The 24650-nt window shown below is 42.4% G+C and overlaps 1 pseudogene; it reads left to right on the forward strand.

Annotated features, from left to right (window-relative positions):
• The first annotated feature begins 9557 nt into the window (after positions 1-9557).
• LOC144752547 (ribosome biogenesis protein NOP53 pseudogene) overlaps positions 9558-24650 on the forward strand; it is a 36413-nt pseudogene continuing 21320 nt past the window's right edge.

The following is a 24650-nucleotide window of genomic DNA, read 5'->3' on the forward strand; positions in this document are numbered from 1 at the left end:
GGACTAAACCAGGGATGGTTGATGCATCCCCTTTTTTGAGATACAGGTTTCTTAGGTAGGGTAGCGTCCAGTGAGTTCTCTATCCACTGGTTGAACTCTAAGTATGCTTGATTTATATCATGGTTAGCAGATGGTAAAGAGATCTTTAGTGCTTCCGATCATTCGTTTATATTGAGTTTGGACCATGGTCTTATCTGTTTGGTACTAAACGGTTTGGCCGGGGCTGATGGAGGAGAGCTCCAGGAAAAGGGTATGATGAAGTGATCTGACCATGGGATGGGGATCAGATGCGAAGTAGTTAGATCGACAATATTGGAAAAAATGGGATCGAGCAGGTGTCCCTTTATATGTGTGGGGTTTTGAATTTTTTGGATCATTTGGCAGGTCTCTAGATCTTGGGTTAGATCCATGGCTATCATATCATGTGGATCATCGAAGTGGAGATTCAAATCTCCTAATATAGTAAAATTAGAGGCCGAGCTGGCAAGGTTCACAACAGCTTCCAGCAATGTCTTATGAAAATGTCCTAAGGATCCTGGTGGACGGTAGACTAAGAGCCCCGTAAAGGAGGCTGAGGGTGAGAGGGTGATCGAAAAATGGGTGTTTTCACAGTCCCGCAGTGGGCTGTCTAAGAGGCGACAGACTAAATGCTCCTTATAAAGGATGGCGATCCCACCACCTACATTCCCTGTTCGGTCAAGATGCTGAATTAAGTAGGCCGGTGGTAGGGCCTGAACAATATCTGGGCCTGAGCTGGGCCCTAGCCATGTTTCGGTGAGAAACAATGCGTCCAACGCTCCGTCCTGAAGTAAAAATGAGATCTCTAGAGCGTGTTTTGGCAGTGAACGGCAGTTCAGAAGTGCCATATTTAGATTTTGTGCTAGTGTCTGCCGGTTTGATCAGTTGAAAAGGACAGTGTCGACAGTGGTATTGGTTGTATGAGGGGTCTAACGCATGTTTGCAAAGGGATTTAGGTAGTGTCGTGGCATGGTTTAATTGCAGAAGGTAGGAGCGTGAGTATGAGGTTGGGTGAAGCTGGGGGAGGGCAGAGTGACAGGCCCCTGGGCCCGTCCTGGCGCGGACGGGCGCAGACGGGCAGGACTCTGGCATGACTCCGGCGTGAGTCCGGCGCGTCCGCCACTCGCGTCCGCTACGCGGAGGGGGGCTGTCCCTTTTTATAGGGAGCTAGAGCGCACCAGAGCGCTCAGTCACACCCAAGATGGCCGCTGTCAATGCTTCGCCTCCCCGGGACCACACTCTCAGCGTCAATGCTCGGATGAGAGTGGGCTCGAGCAGCGAAGGGAAGAGGCTGAAGTGTCTGCCAAATGAACGCTTATTACTCAAGCGGAAAAGCACCACAAGTAAAATACATTTAAAAACGCTTCTCTAATCAGGCGCGGGTGGTGGTGGCAGAGTTATGAGCATACAATTAAAATAAGAGCGAGAGGACCTCCCGGCTTTCCGCCTCAGGAGGGTGAAGTAAGTGCAACTTGCTGGGGCGCGAGAGACGAGGACTACCCCTTTTATAGGGAGCTAGAGCGCACCAGAGTGCTCAGTCACACCCAAGATGGCCGCTGTCAATGCTTCGCCTCCCCGGGACCACACTCTCAGCGTCAATGCTCGGCTCAGAGTGGGCTCGAGCAGCGAAGGGAAGAGGCTGAAGTGTCTGCCAAACGAACGCTTATTACTCAAGCGGAAAAGCACCACAAGTAAAAAACATTTAAAAACGCTTCTCTAATCAGGCGCGGGTGGTGGTGGCAGAGTTATGAGCATACAATTAAAATAAGAGAGAGAGGACCTCCCGGCTTCCGCCTCAGGAGGGTGAAGTAAGCGCAACTTGCTGGGGCACGAGAGACAAGGACTACCCCTTTTATAGGGAGCTAGAGCGCACCAGAGCGCTCAGTCACACCCAAGATGGCCGCTGTCAATGCTTCGCCTCCCCGGGACCACACTCTCAGCGTCAATGCTCGGCTGAGAGTGGGCTCGAGCAGCGAAGGGAAGAGGCTGAAGTGTCTGCCAAACGAACGCTTATTACTCATGCGGAAAAGCACCACAAGTAAAATACATTTAAAAACGCTTCTCTAATCAGGCGCGGGTGGTGGTGGCAGAGTTATGAGCATACAATTAAAATAAGAGAGAGAGGACCTCCCAGCTTTCCGCCTCAGGAGGGTGAAGTAAGTAAGCGCAACTTGCATGCACTCATGCATCCATCCACTCACTCATGCATTCATCCACTCACTCATACAGGCTGTCAGGTACCCATTCACTCATCTATACAGGCACTGCTGCACCCATTCATTCACCGATACAAGCACTGTTACACATATTCACTCACTCATACAGGCAGTCATTGACCCATTCACTCACCCATACAGCCACTGGAACACCCATTCACTCACTCATTGAGGCAGTCATCCACCCATTCACTCACCCATACAGACTCTGGTCCACCCATTCACTCATGCACCCATTCACTCACACATACAAGCACTCATGAATCCATTCACTCACTCATACAGTCACACATGCACTCATTCACCCATCCATACAGTCACAAACCTATTTCCTCACCCATACAAGCACTCATACACCTATTCACTCTCCCATACAGGCATTCATGCATGCATTCACTTACCCACACAGACATTCATGTACCCATTCACGGACTCATATAGCCACTGAGCAACCCATTCACTCACACATACATGCATTGATGCACCCATTCACTCACAAATACATCCACTAATGCATCCATTCACTATCCCAGACATGCACTCGTGTAACCATTCAATGCCCATGCAGACACCGATGCACCCATTCACTCAACCACACAGGCAATCATGTAGCCATTCGCTCAACCATACAGGTACTGATGTACCCATTCACTCATGCATACATGCACTGATGCACCCCATCAATCACCCATTCACCCACTCATACAGACATTTACACCAATTCACTCACCCATACATGCACTGATGTACCCATTCACTCACCCATACAAGCACTCATGCACTCATTCACTCACCCATACAAGCACTCATGCACCCATTCACTCACCTATACAGGAACTGATGCATCCAGTTGCTCATCGATTCAGGCACTGATGCAACCATTCAATCACCCAAACAAGCACTCCTGCATCCACTCACTCACCCATACCGGCACTAATGCATCCATTTACTCACCCATACAAGCAGTAATTCAGCCATTTACTCACCCATACACACATTAATCCAACCGTTCACTAACCCATACAGGCAGCTATGCACTCATTCACTGGCCCATACACTCATGCACCCATTCATTCAACCATATAGGCACTGATGCACCCATTCACTCACCCATACAAGCACTCATGCACCCATTCTGTCTCCCATATACACTGATGCACCCATTCACTCTCCTAAAGACGCACCTATTTATTCACCCATACAAGCAATCATACACCCATTCAGTCACTCATACAGGCTCTGATGCACCCATACAAACAGTCATGTACCCATTAACTCGCTCATACAACCACTCATGCACCCATTCACTCTTTTATAAAGGCACTCTTGCAGCTATTCACTACTCATAAAGGCACTCATGCCCCCATTCACTCAGCCATACAGGCACTGATACACACATTCACTCACACATAGCAAGCCATTTTTACACTGTCACAAATTAACATTTAACATATACATTTTCTTTCTTAAACTGCAATGGTTCTAAGAAAATTATTTACGTTTTTTTAATGTGTTATTGTTTTTTGAAAAAACAATTTTGTATTTTTGGGGGTATTTTTTGGGGCAAAATTCTGAAACGGTGCTTAGGAACAAAAAGCACCCAACAACAGTAATGGCTCTAGTAGTCAGACAAAAACATTACCATATGTATGTATTAATAATTTGTAGTAGAGTAGGTATGGCTTGTCCACCTACACTAAGTACATCCGTGCATTTTGGGAAAATAATGCCAATCTTTCCAAATTCCAGGATAGTTGGAATGTTTCAAATGTTTTTAACCAGTGGATGTTGTCCCAGCTCGTCCTTCTCCAACACCAGAGGTTTGTTGCTGACTCTTCTCTCTCTCTCTCTCTCTCTCTCTCTCTCTCTCTCTCTCTCTCTCTCTTTGCTGCTCTTGCCAGACAAGATGCAAGTAGAGTGGAAAGATTTTCACACATGTTGGAAGTACCACATGAGTACTTATTATCACTGCTGCGAGACAGAATTCTTTTTGCAGATGTTACAAGTTACTTTCCACGCATTAACTTTTTCTCTCCAGCTGGGATGGAAAAAAACTGCCAAACAATGCTCTCTTGTTTTAGGCTTCACATCAGCTTCTTCAAGTAAAACATTCTCATATTTCATGGTCTTGCACAATAGATGCCATCTTCAATATGAGGAAAAATTTGAGTAAAACACCACAAAACACACAAGGGTTAGTCGTGAACAGGAACTGTGAAATATCACTGCCACTCCTAAAACATGGAGTAAAGGGGAGGGAACTACCTGTATTTATAATAGAAAAGTCTTTAACTTATCAAACTCTTTTCTTTCTGTGTCAAATGGGGTGCGCAACATCAACGCGATATCATCGCGGTGCCACCGATTTTCCGCACAAACTATTAAAATAACATTTAGAATCTATTTTGTTCCTAATTATACTTGCTTTCCTACTCTAATAGTAAATCTCTTATCTTAATCTAAAGCTTAAAAGCATCTATATATTTGTTTTACTTACTACTCCCAAAAAGCCGCCGAAATCACGTACAAAGCAAGGATCTGGAAATATATGCCCCCTGGTGCGCAGAGGTGTTAAGACATTGCAAAACCCATTACAACCACAATTAGAATGTAATTCATCCCAAATTATACTCTTTCTTTTCTGCAATACTGAACCTTTTCCCTTAAATTAAACATTAAAAAAGTCTATGTATATTTTTTACCACTGTGGAAAAAAAAACTGGACTCTGACATGAATCAAGAAACAAGTGCGCCATGGTGCGTGCATACGTCCCGTCTCTATAAAAAGTTTTAAAATGACCATTAGAATCTTTTTGTATAAACATTATACTGCTTTCTTTACTGTCTTTCTGTTGAACTTTATAAAAAAAAAGTTTACATTCACTACATATCTACTTCACATCTGTGAAAACCCCGCTCAGATTGCGAAGGATTCACTATGGGTCGCTAAGGGTATGCGACTCCTACAATTTTCATAAAGAGGAAAGGACAATATTACCAACTAAAACAGTAAATTACTATACACACACCTCACAACCAAACTAAAAAACCTCTTATGTAATACTCTTTCCATAACTTGTAAACTCCTACTATTTAGAGGTAAAATATTTACCTTACTAGTATCTAAATCCCTACCCACGTTTTGCCAGAAAGATATGTTACTTATGAAAACCATCACAAACTTTACAATCGATATTCAAGCTAGATTATAATGGTAAACAATATCAAGAGATCTCCTGTAAAGATATATTCATTCAAACTTTTTTTCTATAACAACAATAATGTTATCTCAAATGTATTCTTCACACACACATCACTAATAATTACATTACATCACTGGTGAAATCTCCTATTGCATTATGTCTTTGTACCATACAACACATGCTACCCACTCACAGAATAACTGACACACTTGCATACCGAGTCACAAAGCCACTTCAACACTCATGCACCCACTAAGGCATCGACTTAGACACTCACACGCCCAGTACCACACCCACTCAAACACTTAAACACCCACTCACAAACATACTCAAATACTCATGCACCCACTCAGACATATACTCAGACACTCACACACTCAGCCACAGACCCACTCAGGCTCTTACGCAACCAGTCACAGACTAAGTGACATACTCATGCACTCACCCACAGAGATTATGTATATTATAGTTAGAAAATAATGTTTCAAAACCATGCAAATTTAATATAAAACCAAACGATGAACGGATGTTACATTTACAAAATAACCTCGAAAAAACAAAAGGTTAGCAAATATAATAAAAAACGAAGAAATTCACTAAATAAAAACAAAGGTTATAAGGACCTTATAATTAGGAAATAGAAGTGAAAAACCTTAGAAATTCACTGAAAAAACGAAGGTTATTGGGATTTTATAGTTCACATTTCACTCATACAAAACCAGAGAATTTCAGCATTTATAATTTCCCGAGATAACTGTAATTTACAACCTCTAATGCACTGCTTAAAACCTCACATGTTAGATCACTCATGGCATTGTCAGTGACATCACTGATGATATCTCAAATGACATCACTCATGACATCATCCACAGAAGCACTCACACACCAACTCATACCCCTAAACAATCTCTCATTCACCCATTCACACACCCACATTATCTCTCACATACCCACCCACTGACCAACACAACACAACTACTCACACAACCGCTCACTCTTCCATAGAGTCATTCACACACCCACTTACTTACTCATACAGCTACTCACACAATCACTCACTCACTCATACAGCTAATCTAACAACTAGTCACTCACCCATATACCCACTTACACAGACAGATAATTACCAATACAGCTACTTACACACCCACCTAGTCACCTATACAGCCACTCACACACCCACTCACTGGCCTATACCACCTTTCAATACAGCCACTCACTCACCCATATAGCCACTTACACACTCAACCACTCCCTCCCCATACAACCACTCAAACAAGCACTTACATACCCATTCACACATCCATATACCCACTAACACACCCACTCACTCACCCATGTAGGTATTCACATAGACACTCAGTCTCCTAAACAGCGACCCAATCACCAACCAAACATCCACTCAAACAGCCACTCACTCACTCATAAAGCTACTTACACAATTAGTCACTCACTTATACAGCCATGCATACACCCACTCACTCACCCATACAGCCACTCACACAGCCACACACTCACCCATACAGCTACTGACACATCCACTCACTCACCATACAGCCACTTACAGGGCCACTCACTCACCCCCACAGCTTCTCACACAGCCACTCACACACCCATATAGCCACTAAGACATTCACTCACACATGGATGCACACAGTCACACAACCACTCACATACCATATGTTAGCAGTAGTATCACTCATTAGTAGTACACCTAGAATACTCATTTAACTTTTGTAGTAGCTTAGTATGTCTGTTTAACAGTCATAAACCTTTAGAAAACACTCACACCCACTGGATGATGTAATCAGGGATGTCATTTGAGATGTCTTAACTAATGTCACTGACCATGTCATGACTGATTGATGTAAGCAGTGCATTGCAGGTGCGTGTGTTATAGTTAGCTCAGGCAACAATAACTGCTGGATTGCTCTGGTTTTGTATAAGAGTGAAATGCGAGCCTAACAATAACTTCCCTGTAATTCTTTTTTTTTAGTGAATATCTATCTTCTATCTATCTATCTATCTATCTATCTATCTATCTATCTATCTATCTATCTATCTATCTATCTATCTATCTATCTATCTATCTATCGATCTATCTATCTACATATATTTGTAAATACTGGTGCTAAGTGATGGAATGCTTTTATAGCCACATGCCTTGTGCCATGAAAATAGTAACGCCATCTAGGGCCTCTGAATGATGATGGAAATAGTCACATTTTTCAAAATGAGCTTTATTCGATTTTAGTCATTTAAAATCACAAAAGCATACAAATTCATAAAATTAGGTAAACACATTTGATAAATACTTCAAATTTAAAAAGTACATTAAGGTCCTCAAAGTGCATAAAGTGCATTCAAGAAAAGGCAGTTAACCTACAGGGTTAATACAATCCAGTCAAAGTTCAAAATAGGTTTATCCATTTACACTTTTCCTAACTCTCAATATATTTTTCAGAATTACAGACATGGCACATACAGATAAAATAGTATCTAAAAATCGTAAATATAAAAAGGCTGGTCTGCATTGTCTCCAACCCCCCTGCTTTAACAATGGAAGGATCCATCTAACCCTTTCCTTTACATAAAATTAACAAAAGAATGTCACATGGATAGTAGATTGTGGTGACACGTTGTCACAAGGGCAAGGGCAGAGTTCTTGAGACCAATTGTTAATCCACGGGTAACTAACCAATCGATGGAAGCTATTGAACCTAAATCAAGTTAAAAGGTATCTGTCATATCCCTTAGTGCAACATAAAAGATACGGTTGGATATCATACGTGATCAAAGTCAATTTATGCTGGGCTACCATCCCTTCGTTCATCTCCAGGGCAGCTCTAAGTGACTCTAAATGGGTCAAGCAGGTTAGTTTAAACTCCTTCCTGGAGATAGAACTCATTTTCTCTGGGGAAGAATAATAATATGGATGCCCTATATCAATCATACAATTTTTAATGTAATTCAGCCACGGAATCTTACTGGCATGGTCCAGAATCATTGAATTCTTGATTGTCTCTCTGTTTAGTCTTGTACTACTAGAGGTCCAGATTCTATGCCAGAGCAGTACAGGTTGCATTTTAATAACATCAGAGTTGTAGGAGATACCTAACTCGCTGTGACACTTAAAAACTGGGGAACTAGCTGGAACTGCTAAGATAAACCTTAAAAATGCATTTTCCGCATGTTGGATCGAGGATACATCGTAAAAACCCCACACTCCTGCCCCAAAAATAGCAATACTTATACACTTACATGGGCGTCCACAGAAATTTTTCCATGGGGGGGCAAAATGTTAACGTCATTACCATCCTCCGACATGATGTGTGCCAGGTGGGGCACAAGAAAAACTGGGGCTCAGGAGGAGCCATGGGGGCCAGGAAGCAGGCCGCATATGATCTTATACACCATAGGGTTATTGTGCCACAGCCAACTCTTTCTTTTGTGGCCTTTGGTAGATATCATTCACACCTTCTAGCAGCTGGCAAAGAAAAAAGCAAAGCTCATCTACAGACAGGAGCGGCTCTTGGCCAAAAGTGAAAGGGTTTAGAAACCTGATGCAAAGGCTTAATGGAAGGATCAAGCTGCCATTGTCTGATTAGCAATTTCTAATCTGTTTTTATGTCACCACTATTGAATACACCACATTATTCATATACACATGATCAAGACAGTGAAGACACTATAACTGCATTATAAAAAACATGTAGAGTCAGTCTGCATTTGCTGTTAACGTGTACAAATGAATGAGAATTAAAATGTATGACAATTGTATTTATTTTGGAAATGTATCAACTTAAATAACTTAAAATAAATAAAATCAAATATATTACCATAAATAAAATAACAGCTGTTCTCTTCCAAATTAGAAAATAAAACATATAAACGTAACCTCGATAACTGTTGCAGGAATTGCAAACATGTACAGTCTTGCTCAAATTTAACAGTCACATTTTTCAATGAGCAGTAGTTTTATACAGTTTTTGTTCACTGGTTAGTGTACTGATCTCGAAAAAAGAACTGTAAACGTCTGTAGTCTTGTGCAAATTTATCAATTACTTTGTCAATCAGCTGGTGTTTGTTTTCATCAATTTTTGCTCGATGTATGCTCATCATGCACAAACTCGATAAGCGATCATCTGCCATTGTCGACCTCAACCAGGTTTTCACCCTTCTCATTGTGCTGAAAGACCTTTCCACTGAGCAAGTGGTCACTGGTAATGTGAGAGCAATGAGAATTGCTTGCTGGACTGATGGAAATAAATCTGTGTGGTTTAGCAAATCCAGAAATCCATTGTCAAACTGCTCATCCTTCGTTGACCAGATCTGAAACCATGTGACTGCTTCGGCTTCCAGGTTTTCAATGTCGTAAATTTCTCTGATATTTGCAATAGGGTATTTGTATTGCTCGTGTCATTTTTGCCATATGTTTTGTATACAGTGAGAACAAACTCAAATTTTTCTTGTTTTCATTGCCAAACCGGCTTTCTAATGATGCGATGATAGAGTCCATGTATTTAATTAATTGCGGGTTTTATATAGCGCTAGGAATCGACTCCCGGAGGAGTATCTCCACGCTTTGACCGCTGGGGAACCCGTCCTGGCTCACCCTGAGAGATGGTCCCTGATGGGTATCTCTAAGGTGCGACCAAGCATCCCCGGCGGTCTGGGGGGGCCGTTGTGAAGATGAGGCAAGCTGATGCCCAGAGTTGCCGAGTGTGGTTTCTGACTAGAGTAGGCACCGAGGCGAGAATTATCGAGTCCGCTGACCCTGGTCCACGACCCTGCCGCGTCGGGAATCGAACCCTGTTCTCTGCTTACGGGTCTGCCGCCTCTAACCAGTGAGCCACACTTCTCCACTATGGCACATAGATAGACTGGCAATAGTATTCTTCCACAGAAGAGTAACCAAAAATAGAACAAAATACTTGCCGGCCACACTGTCTGGGAACACAATGTTCGATGTTCAGTTTTTCTGCCAGTGTTTGAACTTTTGTAAAAATGTCCTTAAATTGCTCTTCTGCGTTTTGTCTGTGATCATGGAACACAGTCAAAAGGGCTTGCACGTGATTACACACCTTAAGGATATCAAGCTGAACAGCTTGGAGAGCCTGGCTTACAGAGTACAATCTTGATGAGTAATCTGAAATTATGGACAAGCAAAAGAGAAAGCTCACTGTGCTGGAGGAACATTGCAATTGATATGCATCCTGACGTGTTTTCCCTGATGCTGTAGTACCCAATAAGCTTAATTGCTTAAAAATCTCTTCAAAGTGTGAGCTAAAAATTCGAATGCTCTTGTATTTAGAGATCTTCTTTTTGGACTCTCACGTCAGAACTTGATGTTGGCTTTCACTGTGCCAATAGAATTCCGTATATCAGGAACAGCATTCAGGTCATTAACAACCAAATTAAGTTTATGTGCAGCGCAGTGAGTAAAAGTAGCTTTAGGATATTTTCTCTTTATTATGGCTTCAACGCCACCTTCCTTTCCTGCCATTGTAGAGCAACCATCATATCCTTGGCCATGGGGTCTTTCTAAGTTTAATCCAAATTTAGAACATGTATCCATAATCATATTTGCAATTGAGATAGTATCCATTTCTTTTAAGGTTGCAAATCCAAGGAATTCTTCTCTGATGACAGCTATGGTGCTACTTGTCGTGTCTACAAAACGTACTCCAAGTGACATCTGTTCTTTTCCGGATATGTCAGCACTTTCATCAGCAATGATTGAAAATCCATTTGACCTATTGACTAAGGATACTAGATCGTCTCTTAATGTTTCTTCACATAATGTAATCAGTTCATGTTCAACCGATGTATAACGTGCATTAACTGGCGCATTTTCCAGATGGTTCTTTAGGATGACATCTCCTGCTTCAATACGAAATTGGTACAGACTTTGCTTGTTTCTGGATGTATTTTTTTCCCACGTAAAGCAATGTCATGTGTGCCACAAATTAAGATAGTAGACAAAATTGGAAATAACTTTTTCCAATTTTCTTCAACATGCCTTTTCACAGCATTGTCTAGTTGGCAAACAATACTTGTTTCTGGTTTCTTTTTGATCTCCAAAATGTGAGTTGCATCCACTTGTGCGTTTTTATGCAAAGACGTTAAGACATGCTTGCGTGTACTTTCATGGAAGTCTTTATATTTAGTGAAAGGCATAGTTATGAATGCTCCTTGTATCCAACGATGAACTGGCTGTGGAAAAACTGTGGAGAACTTGGAAATTGCACCTTTCAGTTGGGGAGAGTAGCTAAGCCATTGCTAAATTAAAATACAATACAATATCATTCACAGGAGCATCAACATCATATCTACATTCTGTTGGAGCTGAAAGTGGACCTGCACAACTGCTTGTGCTTTACTCTTCTGCCTCTTCATGTTCATCATGTCTAGATTCATTTATTGCTTCCGTAATATCAGCTTCTTCATCATCCAATTTTCGTTTTGAAAATAATTTTCGGATGTCCATCTCTAAAAAGAAATGAGGATCATTAAATACTCTGCTCATCACCAGGCTGGCTGTATTGAATAAACCGAGTTGTAGATGAGCTAAAGGGAGTTGAAAATTCCCTTTGAATTTCTCTGGCAAGGAGAACCAGGTTGCCTTGCATAATTATATAGATAAGGTGAAATTTGTGAACGTTAAATAACTCACCTAAAATGCACTATTTAATGAATACATACAGCCCTGTATGCTGAAACAAAGTTGAAAAACGAAAGTGTGTGTAGATATATTTACACACACTGATGCACATACACATTATATAGACAATGGCAGCAGATTTTAAGAGACGCACACACAAAAATGCTGGTGTTTTTACAGAAATCTGACATTTGCGATGCACACAAATATATGTCCATACATGCTTGGACATGTATGGGTATGTATGCCGGCCTCCTTCTGCACACGCTCACAACACACACACACACACACAACTCAAATGCATGTAATAAATTATTTATGCAAACTTATAAAAGCCACTTCTAAATTGTACATATATTTCCCATCTTCCTAGACTCAGCCAGATCTGACTTCTTTGTAGATATTTCTAGCTGTGTGCCACTGAAAAAGACTGTAGCACAAGGCACACTAAAGTGGATTCTAATGAACCAAGTTAAAAAATGGAAGCTTGAGGGAGGTGGGAGGAAACACACAACTCGTGTCTTCCCCCCACCCCAAGGCGGGCAGGCACTCCCATACCATACAGACAAAGGTGGCAAAAGAAAAACATCACTCCAGAAATGTTCCTGTCAGACAACGCCTCTATTTGCTTCCTGCATAAGTATTTTGTATTGTGCTGTATAAGGTACCCAGAGACTGATAATACGAGTGTCAGAGGGTATGATAAATCTATTGTTCATGACCTGTTACTCCTCGTCCATAGAGTCTTTCCTATTCCAACACCCTCATACCCACCCCTCTGTAATAGGTCAGAATCGTTACACACACGATGGGACAGGCCTTATCATCCTCAAAAGGATTAATGCAAGTGGTGACCCACTGGAGTTTGAATGCTATATGTAACTGACACTAATGTCTTTCTGGTATGACCATTAATACACTCCGTTCTATATATTAGAGACAGAAACTGCTAGACTGCATTGAGCACACACCAAAATGTGGTTGCACAAACCTAAATCACAGTCAAAGCTCAACGCTTACCCCAAAAATATCCCATAGAAGTTTGCATTTGAACCAAAGCTTCACTTAGTTTCACAAAGCACAGAAAGCAGCCTGCAGGATTCTGTACCCCGGCAGCAGACAACCTCCAGTTTTCTCAGTCCAATACCCTCTGCAAGCATGGATGACCCAGCTCCTAGAGGCGAACCACATTAAAAGTGTATGACACATGAAAGTGCACCCTGCCACTTTGTGCAGCTGCGTCCCTACATAGAGAACCACTAGCTGCTAAATAACCAAACATATAATAAAAAATAATAACCCTTGAAGTTCTCTTGGCGGAATGACATTACATCCCACACTGCACTGGGAAGTAAGGCATTCGGGACATGTATGTCACTGCAGCAGTGTCCAGACGATTACCCAGTATCTACTACAGATGACATACCTACATCTGGCTATCTGATTACCCAGTACCTACTACAGATGACGTACCTACATCTGGCTGTCTGTGGAGCGCTGCACCTCCCTGACTCTTCCTGGCACTAGCTGGAGAAACAACAGAAACACAATTAGATCAGGCTCTACAATCTGTAGGACCGAAGAGTGTTCTCAGTGGTCTAAGTGGGGGGGGAAGTAGGGGAACTGTGGGCGCAGAATCAGAGTGCATTAATAAGCAGAGGATTGAGTCAGTGGGCATAGTCAGAAGTGTGGCTAGAAAAAGCAAAACATCCCAATTATTAGTATTTGTTTGACATTTCACTGACCAGTTACAGCTTATTACGTTATTTGACTCATCCAATGGATACACATGTTTATTTAAGGTTTAATATGAGTTCTTGACATTACAATACATTCGCAATGTGGGATATGTTTCCAATCACAGAATGTTCCAAATACGCTTAAAAGTGGAATCACAAGCCATTTGTCATCAGCACTTCTCCCTTTTTCCACAAGAACAGTTCAAACATGAATGCCAAAATATTGTAGCTTGCAAATGTTTTCCACATAATTATGGTTCTGCCATAATTGCCCCATAATACATCATCTGTTGCATAATCTGACAATTCTAACAAAAAATTGTTTGTAGCTCAAATGCATCAAAATTTACTAAAAAACGTGACTTCAGTTGCTGCGAAGAGGAGACCCTTTGCGAAGGTGTACTGCTCACCTTTCTCACTGATGCATTTGTATGTTACACTGGTACTGAGCCTAAATCTTTGCAAAGACGGTTAGTATGTGTAAGAATGTCAAACTAATAAAGCATCAGAAAATGTACTGCATTACGCTGCAGCCCTTTTTTGGCTGCATAATTTAGTTAACACTGGAACATAATTTTGTCCTCCATTGCTGCATTATTGTGTGGCCCCAAAGCAGACAGCGCATGTTAAAGGTGCTTGTGCATGAAGCAGAAAGGCCCTAAAGCTTGCAAACTTAGTTTGGTGTGCGTGCAAATCCTTCATTGCCAATCCCTGGTGAGTTGCACTACTTCTGCAGAAACAAGGCCAAAGGAGGTACCAATGGGTGAGGCAGACTAGCCTCAGGGTCCTGTGACCTCTGTGACAGAGTCACTATTGCACTAGGGTGTGCTGCTTTGTAGGCCTGCCCATAAGACTGAAGGTGAACTTCGGTATGGAAATATGGTGCACAGGCCTTCAAGATTAACCCACATTTGACACCGCTACGGCCCACCTGCTTGTGCTAAGACACCAGGGCTTCTAAGGTCTAGCAGGGCCTTCTAAGGTCTAGCATTGGAATGTCCTCCCTTAGGAGTTTCAAATTCGACCGCTCTGGCCATAGTGCCACATCTTCTCCCCCACTGAACACCATACTCTTCCACTGAAAGAAACTCGCACTGCCTTTGGATGCAATCCAATTGTGTCCCGCTATAAACGCCTGGAAGCAACTCAATTCAAATTATGCACTAGACAAGAGTAATATTCTGTCTGAAAAAACAGTAAGAACCTCCTGGAAAAAGCAAACACTCACAGGGAATGCAAGCCTAAGTAAAGTATGTGAAATGTAAGCAGGAACAACATGCTTACCTTAATGTTTGTACACTCGTTATTCAGAAATCAATGAGTGTTTTTGCCTGAAAAGCTAAGGACATGACTACAGGACCTGGAAGGGACCCGTTTCAATGTCCATTGTTTAAATCCATACACAACAAAAGGAGTGTGGTTTTAAAAGACCACATTCATGAACATAAAGCTGCAGTACACTACACATTTCATAAAGCTAAAAGGAAAACAGCTGATAAGGATCACATGAAACATTTTCTACACCACGTATCAACCAGATATCGCAGTACCTCCAGGAATGGTGAACTTCCTCACCTGAGGAAAAAAATGCTATTCAAAGACGAGAAAAAATTAAAGTAGTACTGCCTTCACTGGGAAAGTCGGTTGGCGCTAAGGTGTTTGGGTGTAAATAAAACCAATCTGGCAACTTTTTGACCCACTCTGTCTGGATGTACAACATTACAACGCATGCTTTTACCACACATGCTTTTACATCGCAAGTTTTACAACGCATACCATTACAACGCATAGTGCTTTGGGGCGCTGGATAGTGAATAGTTTAATTTACTATTCCAACTCCAGTCCCCGTGGATAGTAGGGAAGGTGTTGGATAGTACATTAAACCTATTCCCTATCCTAGAGCGCCCCCCAGCGCAATGCGTTGTAATGGTTTGCGTTGTCAAAGTTGCGTCGTAAAGGCACTGCGTGGTAAAAGTTGCGTTGTAAAGGATGTTTCCCCTCTGTCTTGCTTTCAATTATTTACTTATTTATTTTTCGTATTTTGAACATTTTCTTTCTCTCCATTCCTAGGCTGCACTTTGGATTAGAAAATGTCAGAAAAAGATATTTCCAACAAAAGTATTACTTCCTTTTTTGATCGATTTCACAGGGGAACGAATTAAGCAAAGGAGAGGAAAGAGAGGGTAATAGGCAACAGGTTTTACTGAGGCCAAGTAGTGGTTTAGTGCCACAAGGGAAGTGGGGGTGGGGTTTTGGCTGCAGCCGGTATGCCCATTAGCTTTGATGCATCTTCCTACTGGAGCAGCTTAAACATTATGAGTGCCATGAGCCTCATCATATGAGACGGCACTTGAGGTAATGGAGTTGCCTCCACTCTTTCACTCTAGACAAGCCATTAGCAGCTACTTTGTCATTCTGCAGTCATTACCATTTGTACCTGTCCAACGTGATTTGAGGATATGAAATCTCAGCCTGGAGCTAGATCAGTGGCCAGACTGAATTACTTATAACTACCCCTTCTGTCCCCAAAACTACACTGCATGTTGCTAGATCAGCACTTTAATGTCTTTACGTCTGTATCTCCTTTTTGTCTGGGCACCCTAGAGCTGATTGGCTTAAGGGTCTTCTTGCCCATGCCATCTTGTCTTCTAGCATGAACTTCTTGTGATCCGGGTTTTCTTGTTTCTGTACGCTCTGGCTCCTCCCTGATGAACCAGAACTCCCATGCCCCTTGCCTTCTGTGGCTTCCTTCATACTTCTATCTGATGCACTTGTGCTCAATGTGTGTGCCTCCTTGGATTCCTAACCCTGCTCTGTGCGAGTGCGACTCCTTGCCTTGGTACAATGTACACCCCTTCTCTTGTACCAATGCATATACAGAAGCTTTAACGATCCTGTTACAGGTAACCAATGTCCCCTGCAACATGGGTCATGCAATAATCCAATCTACTTTTGCATGACAAAACTGTCTGTATTGCTGCTGCCAGTGTAACACATGTTCTGTGAGCGCCAGGTTCATGCAATAATCCAATCTACTTTTGCGTGAAGAAACTGTACTGCTGCTGCCAGTGTAACACATTTTCTGTGAGCGCCATCGAAGCTTGAGATACATTTTCCAGTAAACACACAATGAGCACAGGACTGGACTGAGTTGGATCAGGTTGGGGTCGAGATCTTCCACTAAGCCAACAGACTAATGACCTCCCCTCCCCAGCCTTCATGCGCTGTACCCGGCACAGGGGGTTAGGGAACAAAGACAGCCAAAAGACTACTGAGACCCACTGTGGCCCGGGATATGTCCGGAAGCAGAAGAAGCAGCAAGGGTAAGGTGGTTAAGGCTCATGGACCCAAGGCAGAGTTCAATCGCTTGCATCACATCGTCGCCACTATATTCCACACCTCACCCCCTTCATCCGCTCCAAAACGGGTTTCCCGGAACAGGGTTTCAAATAAAGGAGCAAAATAGGAGCTACCAAGGACATGAGGATGGGTGCTATTCAACAAGGGACACAAGGCGCATAGACCAGAGGGGAGACCATGAGCTGTGGTTACCAGTGTATCCCTCACCAGGGAGTCCACCCTCTACACAACTCCCCAGCTCCACCCCAACCCCTAAGAAGTACCCCATTCTTAAGTAAGATCCCACTGAAAGGAACCAAACAATGCAACAGAGCAACAGCCCCCGCCTACAAGTGGAAAGGTGATCGTCACAGTCTCAAAAGGAGAAGTGCAAAACGAAAGACAAAAAAGATTTTTTTTTTTAAAGAGTACACACAAATAACAAAAATGGAACATGAGATCGGGAAGGATTACAACAGACCCCCGGGCAGAAGAATCTTAAGCAGAAACGCATAAACAAAAGACAAAGGACCAAAACCCAGGAAACAAACCACTACAAACGAGGCAAATCAGACAAGAAATCCAAGAGCCACTCAAAGCAGCCTGCTCATATCGTCAATTTTCACTCTGTTGGGGAAACTGAACACAAGTTCGAAGTTCAGCTTTTTAAAAGACCCAGGAGAAGCTATTTACACCATGCCAGGAAACGTGGCAGGGCTGCTAACACCCCTGTCCACCCAGAAAACAAATCACCTGGGGAAACAACCTAATTTAGTCACGTATTTGTACTGCCAAAAGCCACTCCGTGCGAAGAAAACAACAACGTGTATAGCCGACTGACAGTGCTAACCCTCCAGAGATAGCAAAGGGGGTCACGGAAGCCAGAAGCAAAACAAGCTATAAGTAGGCCACATAATGTGAGATGTTTCTGTAGTTCACCTTCGGATGTGACAAGGCCTAGCAGTGAAAACATCCCACAAGCCATTTTACTGTAACAGAAGACAGAGCGTAAATATTTAGTTGTCGAACAATGCTGCTCTTTGGAAAAATACAAAATTCACAACTCTACTTCAAGTATGTTGTGAAACACACCTGCCAATTAAAGTAAATGCTTCCCTTCATCCTTGCTACTACGGACAAGATTTTATTCCTTTACAAACAATGACACCGTAAGAGTAAGAAGCAGTTCTTGGAGTCACGGTTTTCAGTGAGGATCTAGACAGAAACAGAAAAAAAAGAGACGTTATGACTTACTTCAACCCGGGACTTCAATCTCTGTGATCTTGCCGGTCAGCAGCAGTTTTCCCGAATTCCTGCTCCTAATATTGACGGGGTCACAGCCCTGGAAACAACCACCACTGTGGGGGCTGTGTGACCTTACGCGCGGGCGCGGTACTTTGCAGCGTAAGATAGGTAGTGTAGCACTCCGTCATGATGTTATGATAGGGATTTGGTGCTGCTGCCTGCTGGCCTAAAATTATATACAATGTGTGTGTGTGTTGTATTTGTAAAGCGCACGGCTGCCCACGCGACGGGGCGTCCCGGCGCTGCACTCATACCGCTGTGGAACCCTTCCTGGCTTTTCCATGTGAAATGTCCACTCCTGGGCACCCCCAAGGTGAAGCCAGGCATCCAAGCGCTGCTGGGGCCATTGTGGAGATTAAGCAAGCTATTGCCCAGAGTCACAGAGTGGGACCCATGATTAGACTAGGCACCGAGGCGAGAATTATCAGGTCCGGGGAGATTGAGTCCAAGAGCCGCCGAGGCGGGAATTTAACCCTGGTCCCAGGCCAGACCTCTGCATCAGGGCCTGCTGCTCTAACCATTGAGCCACACTTCTCCACGCTTCTACAATGAAGAGGCCTGCTCACAAAATTAAAAGTTCCGATCATCCATCCATTCTAACAATGGAAATAAAAATGGAAAATAAATGCCACTCAACAATTACACTTTAAAACACACCACCACCACGGCACCAGATATGGCATGCCGGGTAATCAGGGGGGGCAAGCGCCCCCTCTTGCCGCCCCTTGCGGACGCCCATGTACACTTAGCCTGGTAAATCTTAAGAAGTATACCAGGGGGCCTTTTACCCATTTTTTTCGAGAAGTTAATGACAGCAGTCGTCTTCATAAATAGTAGACTCTTACTCTTCACCGATGGGCCCCAAAAGCCTGTATTTGCAAATAAGACGCCCAGACAGGCCCGGTTCTAGCGGGTGGGCCGGGTGGGCCAGGCCCACCCAAACATGAACCTGGCCCACCCAAACAGGAGCATTGGCCCTCAGCAGTGAGAGCTGGAAGGCAGGCGTGCAACGCACAGGTCATGTGTGTCAGCCCAGGCCGAGACAGATTCCAGGGCGCGCACACAGAGACAGTTTTAGAGATTATCGCAGCCCCCCACCCGAGTACTTCACAGGTCTTTAAAGACCATTAACATGTTAATGAGGCTTTGTTTTTTTTTATCACCCATTCATCTCTGCATGGCGAAAGGTGACAAATCCTTTCTTTGGCGTCGGTAACCTTTGGTAACCTTTGCCTACTGTCCTGCTGCCTAGATATTTCTTTTTCTATGCAGTACAGGAGAAAATAAGTTTGTTTATTCCTATTCACCTTTCCTAACCCCTGCAGTGGCTTATCACATCAGGCTGTGACACAAAGTTTGACTAATGGAGTAGGTAAGAGAATGTGTTACTACATTTTTTTCTTTTAAAAATCTACACAGGCCCAGCAGGACACATACTTCGTGTGTGCTTCATTTAAACAGTTTTTATCATTATTGTGGCCAATGCAGGACAACAAAAAGACAATACAAAATGTCAAGATAAATGGTGATTAATGATCCTGCTGGAGAGCAATCATTTGTCTGTTAGTAGTTTTTAAATGCAGATTAACTGTATTTTATGGATAGCTCAGTGGGTTACTGCTTTTGCCACAGAGATCCTTGTGTTACTTGCAGTTCACAAGTTACAATCCTAACATAGGACAGTAACCAATGAATTGTCCTCGAAGAGCAGCATACAAACATGAATGCTATAGTTAGAACTTCGCTTTTTTTGTTTTGTGATATAGTTAGAACTTCCTCAGTCTTTCATTATTCTAATGTTGCTAAGATGAGTATGTTTGGGCAGATATACATTTTTATCAGTAAATCTGACCCCCATGCAATACTATTTAAATCCTAAGGTTGTGTTTCCCCATACCAAACCCTTTTAAAATATACTGCCCACCAGTATGGATGACATGTGATTCATACACCGTGTAATCCTCATTGGCTTATGTGACATTCCCTATAGGCTGAGTTACATACTTGTATGATTCATTGTCTCTGTATAATGTGTGTGTGATGTAAAGTACTGACACACACTACACTGATATGAGTAGCACTATACAACAAATGAAATGCATATGAGAGAGGGGCTACGTAAAGATGAGGGGCACTGTTGGAGGGTGGCAGTGAGGGAATCCAAGGAGGAGGTAGTGGGAGGGGCTATGGAGCGATGAGGGGCACTGGTGGAGGATGACAGAGAGGGAATCCGAGGAAGAGGTCATGGGGTGGGGGGAGCTAGGGAGAGATGAGGGGCACTGGTGGAGGGTGTTAGTAAGGGAGTCAGACGAGGAGGTCACGAGGGGGAGGGGCTACAGAGATAAGGGTTACTGGACTTTGAGGAGGAGGTCATGGAGGGGAGGGGCTATGGGGATATGAGGGGCACTTGTGGCGTGAGGCAGTGAGGAAATCCGAGGAGGAGGTCAATAGGGGGGTAATGGAGGGATGAGTGGCACTGTTGGAAGGTGTTAATAAAGGTATTTACGGAGAAAGAGGTCAATGGTGCGGCGCCAAAAAAGACTTTCGCATCAGAGCTAAAGCCGGCCCTGTCATGGCCTTTCTGTTTTTGTTTATTTAATTAGCAGTCGGGTCATAAGGGCTACTGTGGAACACACTTTAAAGTGTGTGCTAATTATGTTTACTGCTATATTCAGTGTTTTAAGTTTGAAGGTGATTTTTCTAATGTTTTTACAGGGCAAAATGAAAGTGGAGCCCGATGGTGCCTGATATGGGGCTGGGGGCGGGGCCCAAGGTCAGCTGTGAGATAAGGTGCGAGAGGAGTAGTGGAAAATCAAGCCTGTAAGGGAGTGTGTTGCAGAGTCCGGGGTCAGGTGGAGTTAGTAATGAAGACGGATTCTCCCTGAAGGCTCGCACAGAGGGAGCCCGAGAAGTGTCACTTGCCTGATCCTCCCACCTCAGAAACCTCCTCTTCCCATCAAAGGAACATTACATGGAAAAAAACACTTTTTGAGAGTGATAACATTTACAAAGAGATTTGGAAAAGAGTGCGTATTACTGGGCCTTGTAAGACTAAGAAGAGATAAAGGAGGGCCCTGAAGCAGGCCTGCCCAGAAATATATGCAACAAATCGAGCCCCAGTGGCCCACCCAAATACACCCTTGGCCCACCCAAATAAAAATTCCTGGAGCCGGGCCTGCGCCCAGATAGGTAAATATGTTTGTGGAGTCTACCCTTTTGTCCCCCGGAGGGAGGCCGTTACATTTGTTTCTCCCTCGCCCACAGGTCATATCAAATGTTTTTTCTCATTTGATTTTAATCCTAAATTATCCATAAGCTAGTGTATGTAGTAAGGGCTTTCTGCAGGCCTAGTTGCTTGTGTGTCATGAGTACTACATCATCTGCGTAGAAGAGGGAGACTATTGACCGTTTGTTGACAACGGAGGGTCTTTCGCCGTTCCTTCAAGCTCCTGTTCCAGTGCGTTTGTATATAAAGTGTTCAGGATGGAAGTAGTCAATTATCCACACATCTGAAATAGGTGCAATAACTATGGTCCATATTATCGCATCTCAATGTGTTTAAGTTTAAAGTTTATTCTCAGTGCACGTTTAATTAAAATTATAGCAAACATTACAGCAAAAAAGCACACAGATATTAAAACACTGCATCATACCTATTATAAAAATGCCACAAAAAAGAAAAAATGAACATTATCACATGATTAAATGTATGAAAAATAGCACCAGGACAACCATCATTCATACCAGCAGCAAAAGGTTGCACTAAGACTAAAACAAGTGCAAGTAACAGTGTAAGTGCAAATCAGAGCCAACTAAAAAATAAGACCCTCATCCTACATATACAAGAAGTGCTAGTATTAATTACTGTAGAGACACTCAGACTATCACGGAATACGGCTTGCCCGACCACTGCCGTCTGAAGCAAACCATGGTTTATAAACTGTGCTTTCAAGGTGTGACATTTTTAAGCATTGACTAGGCAATTGTCATTAACGTAATGAATCTTGCTGTCGATTGGCACTTATCACCTTTCAGACATTCAATTACAGCAGTATTACAGACCGTGATGCTCAACTGCCTGAAAATTGGAAAAAGATAATACGTCTAAGAGATAGTAGAAAAGGGCACAGTCATAACAAATGTAAAAGAGACTCCTGTTTAAAACCACAGCCCTTACCTGTAACATCCTAGTTGCGAATTAGGCAACCATATATGCTTTGAATGGTATCCGAATTGCAAGCTCATAAATTGAGATTTTGCTGTGAAGTTTATAGGAAGTGATAAGTACACAGTTAAAGGCACTGGTTGACATAAAACAATTTTCAGGTCAGCATGCTACTTGGTATTAATGAAAGGTAAGTCCTCTTGGGCTGATAAGAGCCTCACTTGCTTCATCAATAATTTTGAAAGATTTTCCGGAGCAGAGCAATCTTCAAGAGGTCTCTAGGAGCAAGTCTGCCAGTTCCTACAGGGATAAGCTTGTTGTATCTGATTTCGGATCCTGTGTAATGTCCCATAAGAGTTTTTTTAGCGACCCCTGCTCAGCTATCTCAATGGGTGCAATAAAAATGCTCAATATTATAGCATCTTCTGCCCAAGCTGCTAAGGTATTAAATTGAACCCTAGTCAGTGCTATTAACAATAGTGCTGCAAAGAAACCTTTAGGAAACAATGAACAGAAGCATGGTTGTACAGGTTCCCAGCAAATAAGTGTCATCATGTAGGCCCAGCCTGGCTTAGGGTAAACCCACAATCACAACATATGGCTGATTCTAGCCATTTTAAGAATGTATGTAGGACATAAGGTGGGATTTCGCACAATGAATGCAAGGATTTAATGATATTACACTGGTCAGGAAGTAAAATAGGTGGGTAGTCCCATTACTTCATGAGTGCTAAACATTTTCAGAGCAAAGGGTCATTATTATAAATTATTATTTACCAAATCTGAGGACATAGCTTAACTCCTAAACAGACAGCCTTATTGGAACATCCTGGGAGATTTTCACTAACTCATAAGGTTTTTTGATAAAGCCCGATTATTCTGAAAGGAAATAAACAGTCTGCACACGTGATATACAAACACAGAGCAAGTTTATTTCCCTAAATTCAGTTGAAAAAATACACAGAGAAAGAGACCCATTGCCAGTGTTTTCAGCCTGCTGGATTTTAAGTCACGCTTTTATACATCAGATTGTGCATTACAATACATTGAAGAGGCTGAGTAATTGTCTACATCCAGCTGCAAGGCCACTTTTTATCAGAAATTTAAAAGCACTAGTTCCTTAATTAAAGTCTTGGCAGAAAGTCCATTGCTTACAGCTAATTCTTAATTTTAGTTTGCAAATCCCAAAACCCTCATCATTCATTTAACAGATAAGGCAGCCTTCCTTGTACCCACTACCTACATTCCTTAGTCAGAGACTGGAATATTTTCTATGGAGTGAGCACAATTCCATGCTGTGCACCTGGCCTGCCTCACCTTATAAAGGTCAAAGAAACGTACACATCTCTGTTAACAAGCATTTACTTAAACAAACATATTACAAAATAACATTCTTCTAAGGACATAAAATGAAGGACGATTTCAGAATGGGTGAAACGATGGTTCACACTTGTTTATGCTCTGACATTTTTATACATCAATATTTGTCTCATTGAAATGGTTCCATGACTCTAAACCAAATGCTGAAGTTTCAGTATAGAACTAGTGCAGACTGTGAGGCATAGAAAGTATTTAAGGCTACATCATCAGAAGAGATGATCAGTTTTTCAGTGCTCTTCTGAATACGATTGATGGAATATCAGTTTTAAAGAGCCTCCTTCATAAATTATGGTTCCAAATAAAAAGTGAACAAGAGATGTAGGCACCCCTGAAGGATATCTCACTGCACCCTTAAACGTCCTATTTGACAAACCAATAGATGCACTTAGTTAACGGTTCCCTATATAATGCATGAACCCTTTTTTTTACATTTTTTTATATTGTTTTTTATTAAGGTTTATACAAATTTCAAGTACAACCAATAGGAACCAGTGTTCCAACCAAGAAACCAGCCAGCATGTCGTGCCATTAATATACAAGGCTTCATAGTACAAAACATTAGAGTTTCACATATGGAATGATACAACAAGCGATCAGCACGCGCAAGTCAGGTAACAATAT

The sequence above is a fragment of the Lissotriton helveticus genome, chromosome 5_1, assembly GCF_964261635.1.
Source record: "Lissotriton helveticus chromosome 5_1, aLisHel1.1, whole genome shotgun sequence".
NCBI lineage: Eukaryota > Metazoa > Chordata > Amphibia > Caudata > Salamandridae > Lissotriton > Lissotriton helveticus.